Below are 5,399 nucleotides of genomic sequence, written 5' to 3' on the forward strand. Positions count from 1 at the left end.
CTTGCCACTAGCTATCTATTCTACGTTTGGTAGTGTATATATGTCCATGCCACTCTCTCACTTTGTCACAGCCTACCCTTCCCCCTCCCCACATCGTCAAGTCCATTTTCTAGTAGGTCTGCATCTCCATTCCCGTCTTACCCCTAGGTTCATCATGACCTTTTTTTTTCTTAGATTCCATATATATGTGTTAGCATACGGTATTTGTTTTTCTCCTTCTGACTTACTTCACTCTGTATGACAGACTCTAGGTCCATCCACCTCACTACAAATAACTCAATTTCGTTTCTTTTTATGGCTGAGTAATATTCTATTGTATATATGTGCCACATCTTCTTTATCCATTCATCCGATGATGGACACTTAGGTTGCTTCCATGTCCTGGCTATTGTAAATAGAGCTGCAATGAACATTTTAGTTTTATTGATCTTTGCTATCATTTTCTTCATTTCATTTCATTTCATTTCACTTATTTCTGATCTGATCTTTATGATTTCTTTCCTTCTGCTACCTTTGGGGTTTTTTTGTTCTTCTTTCTCTAATTGCTTTAGGTGTAAGGTTAGGTTTGTTTATTTGAGATGTTTTTTGTTTCTTGAGGTAGGATTGTATTTTGATAAACTTCCCTCTTAGAACTGCTTTTGCTGCATCCCATAGGTTTTGGGTTGTCGTGTTTTCATTGTCATTTGTTTCTAGGTATTATTTGATTTCCACTTTGATATCTTCATCGATCTATTGGTTATTTAGTCATTTATTGTTTAGCCTCCACGTGTTTGTATTGTTTACAGAATTTTTCCTGTAATTGATATCTAGTCTCGTACCTTTGTTGTTGGAAAAGATACTTGAAATGATTTCAATTTTCTTAAATTTATGAAGGCTCTATTTGTGACCCAAGATATGAGTTATCCTGGAGAATGTTCCATGAGCACTTCAGAAGAAAGTGCATTCTGTTGTTTTTGGATGGAATGTCCTATAAATATCAATTAAGTCCATCTTGTTTAATGTGTCATTTAAAGCTTGTGTTTCCTTATTTATTTTTTTTTTGGATTATCTGTCCATTGGTGAAAGTGGGGAGTTAAAGTCCCCTGACATGATTGGGTTACTGTTGATTTCCCATTTTATGGCTGTTAGCATTTGCCTTATGTATTGAGGTGCTCCTATGTTGGGTGCATAAATATTTACAACTGTTATATCTTCTTTTTGGATTGATCCCTTGATCATTATGTAGTGTTCTTTTTTGTCTCTTATAATAGTCTTTATTTTAAAGTATACTTTGTCTGATATGAGAAATGCCCATAGGTTTTGGGTTGTCGTGTTTTCATTGTCATTTGTTTCTAGGTATTATTTGATTTCCACTTTGATATCTTCATCGATCTATTGGTTATTTAGTCATTTATTGTTTAGCCTCCACGTGTTTGTATTGTTTACAGAATTTTTCCTGTAATTGATATCTAGTCTCGTACCTTTGTTGTTGGAAAAGATACTTGAAATGATTTCAATTTTCTTAAATTTATGAAGGCTCTATTTGTGACCCAAGATATGAGTTATCCTGGAGAATGTTCCATGAGCACTTCTCCTTCTCTTGTGTTTCCTGCCTAGAGAAGTTCTTTAGCATTTGTTGTAAAGCTGGTTTGGTGGTGCTGAATTCTCATAGCTTTTGCTTGTCTGTAAATGTTTTAATTTCTCGAATCTGAGTGAGATCCTTGTTGTGTAGAGCAATCTTGGTTGCAGTTTCTTCCTTTTCATCACTTTCAATACGTCCTGCCACTCCCTTTTGGCCTGCAGATTTTCTGCTGAAAGGTCAGCTGTTAACCTTATCGGGATTCCCTTTTATGTTATTTGTTGCTTTTCCTCGCTGCTTTTAATTTTTTTTTTTTTTTATTGTGTCCATCTTGTTTAATGTGTCATTTAAAGCTTGTGTTTCCTTATTTATTTTTTTTTTGGATTATCTGTCCATTGGTGAAAGTGGGGAGTTAAAGTCCCCTGACATGATTGGGTGCATCGGCAGGCGGATTCTCAACCACTGCGCCACCAGGGAAGCCCAATATTTTTTCTTCGTATTTAATTTTTGATAGCTTGATTAATATGTGTTTTGGTGTGTATATATACAGGTCTTGTTTTTGTATCCATTCAGCCATTCTATGTCTTTTGATTGGAGTGTTTATTCCATTTACATTTAAGGTAGTTATCGATATGTGTGTTCCTATTATCACTTTCTTAATTGTTTTGGTGTGTTTTGGTGTGTTTCTCCTTGGATTTATTCTGTATGGGACTCTCTGTGCTTCCTGGACTTGACTATTTCCTTTCCATATTAAGGAAGTTTTCAACTATAATCTCTTCTAAATATTTTCTCACTCCCTTTCTTTTTCTCTTCTTCTTCTGGGACCCCTATACTTCGAATGTTGGTGCATTAATGTTGTCCCAGAGGTCTCTGAGACTCTCCTCAACTCTTTTTTTCTTTTTTCTTTATTCTGCTCTGCTGTAGTTATTTCCACTATTTTATCTTCCTCGTCACTTATCCTTCCTTCTTCCTCAGTGATTCTGCTATTGATTCCTTCTAGAGAATTTTAAATTTCATTTATTGGGTTGTCCATCATTGTTTGTTTGTTGTTTTGTTCTGCTAGGTCCCTGTTAAACATTTCTTGTATTTTCTCCATTCTATTTCCAAGATTTGGGATCATCTTTACTATCATTACTCTTCCTTCTTTTTCAGGTAGACTGCCTATTTCCTCTTCATTTGCTTGGTCTGGTGGGTTTTTACCTTGTTCCTTCATCTGCTGTGTGTTTTTATGTCTTTTCATTTTGCTTCACTCACTGTGTTTGGGGTCTCTTTTTCACAGGCTGCAGGTTTGTAGTCCTCATTGTTCTTGGTGTCTGCCCCTAGTGGGTAAATTTGGTTCTATGGGCTGTGTAGGCTTCCTGGTGGAGGGGTCTGGTGTGTGTGTTCTGGTGGATGAGGCTGGATCTTGTCGTTCTGGCGGGTAGGACCACGTCCGGTGGTGTGTTTTGGGGTGTCTGTGGCCTTATTGTGATTTTAGGCAGCCTGTCTGCTAATGGGTGGGGTTGTGTTCCTGTCTGGCTTTTTGTTTGGCATAGGGTGTCCAGCACTGTAGCTTGCTGGTCATTGAGTAGAGCTGGGTCTTAGCATTGAGACGGAGATCTCTGGTAGAGCTCTCGCCGACTGATATTACGTTGGGCCGGGAGGTCTCTGGTGGACCAATGTCCTGAACTTGGCTCTCCCACCTCAGAGGCTCAGCTTGACACCTGGCTGGAGCACCAAGACCCTGTCAGCCACACAGCTCAGAAGAAAAGGGGGAGAAAACAAACAAACAAACATACAAATAAATAAAATAAAGTTATTAAAATAAAAAAATTATTAAAATTATAAATATAACAAAGCAATAAAAAATGAAGAGAGCAACCAAACCAATAAACAAATTCACCAATGATAACAAGCACTAAAAACTATACTAAAAAAAAAAATTGACAGAAACGTCGGACAAATAGTAAAAGTAAACCTATACAGACAAAAATCACACAAAGAAGCGTACACATACACATTCACAAAAAGAGAAAAAGGAAAAGATATATATATATAAAGGAAGAGAGCAATAAACAAATCTACCAATGATAATAAGCTCTCAATACTAAACTAAGATAAACATAAAAAACCAGAAACCAATTAGGTGCAGAAAGCAAACCCCAAGTCTACAGTTGCTCCCAAAGTCCACCGCCTCAATTTTGGGATGATTCGTTGTCTATTCAGGTATTCCACAGATGCAGGGTACGTCAAGTTGATTGTGGAGATTTAATCTGCTGCTCCTGAGGCTGCTGGGAGAGATTTCCCTTTCTCTTCTTTGTTCGCACAGCTCCCGGGGTTCAGCTTTGGATTTGGCCCCGCCTCTGCGTGTAGGTCGCCTGAGGGCATCTGTTCCGGCTCAGACAGGACGGGGTTAAAGGAGCAGCTGATTCGGGGGCTCTGGCTCACTCAGGCCGGGGTGGGGAGGGAGGGGTACGGATGCGGGGCGAGCCTGCGGCGGCAGAGGCCGGCATGACGTTGCACCAGCCTGAGGCGCGCATGCGTTCTCCCGGGTAACTTGTCCCTGGATCACGGGACCCTGGCAGTGGTGGGCTTCACAGGCTTCTGGGAGGGGAGGTGTGGAGAGTGACCTGTGCTCGCACACAGGCTTCTCAATGGTGGCAGCAGCAGCCTTAGCGTCTCATGCCCGTCTCTGGGGTCCGCGCTGATGGCCATGGCTCGCGCTTGTGTCTAGAGCTCATTTAGGCGGTGCTCTGAATCCCCTCTCCTCACGCACACCAAAACAATGGTCTCTTGCCTCTTCGGTAGGTCCAGACTTTTTCCCGGACTCCCTCCCGGCTAGTTGTGGCGCACTAGCCCCTTCAGGCTGTGTTCACACCGCCAACCCCAGTCCTCTCCCTGGGATCCGACCTCCGAAGCCCGAGCTTCCGCTCCCAGCCCCCGCCCGTCCCGGCGGGTGAGCAGACAAGCCTCTCGGCCTGGTGAGTGCCGGTCGGCGCCGATCCTCTGTGCGGGAATCTCTCCGCTTTGCCCTCCGCACCCTGTTACTGTGCTCTCCTCCGTAGTTCCGAAGCTTCCCCTCTGCCACCCGCAGTCTCCGCCCGCGAAGGGGCTTTCTAGTGTGTGGAAACCTTTCCTCCTTCACGGCTCCCTCTCCCACTGGTGCAGTCCCATCCCTATTCTTTTGTCTGTTTTTTCTTTTTTCTTTTGCCCTTCCCTCGTACGTGGAGAGTTTCTTGCCTTTTGGGAAGTCTGAGGTCTTCTGCCAGCGTTCAGTAGGTGTTCTGTAGGAGTTGTTCCACATGTAGATGTATTTTTGATGTATTTGTGGGGAGGAAGGTGATCTCCACATCTTACTCCTCCGCCATCTTGAAGGTCCCCCCCCCATAATGTTCTTATAATAGGAGATTATTCATGATTCTCCTGTTTATCCTTTTGCTTCTGCCGAAAAGGAAAAAAAGAAAGAAAGGAAAAGGAAAATAACAGAAAAAGAAACATCCCACAATGTCATAGAGCATATAGAGTATGTTGGCCTGCCTATCACCTAGCCATTCAAGCTCTTGTTCATTTCAGATACAGCATTGTTGGAGCAAAGGTATGGCTTGAAAAGGCTTCAGCCCCATTTGAATTTCCATCAACCCCACTGCAAAGAAATATACAATCTAAATAAAAACTGGGCACTTACCATGCACAGGCAAATTCAAAAGGAGAACCTCTTGCTACCAGATTGCCCACCCTCTGTGTGCCAGCCAACTCTTTAGAAATGTTAGGACATATGGGGGAAGCAGCTGTGACCTATGTCTTTGAAGTTCAGGTGCGGTGACTTAAATAACACACAACTGTTTTAGTCAACCTGGCATGA

Source organism: Physeter macrocephalus, chromosome 2 (genome assembly GCF_002837175.3).
Source record: "Physeter macrocephalus isolate SW-GA chromosome 2, ASM283717v5, whole genome shotgun sequence".
Classification (NCBI taxonomy): domain Eukaryota; kingdom Metazoa; phylum Chordata; class Mammalia; order Artiodactyla; family Physeteridae; genus Physeter; species Physeter macrocephalus.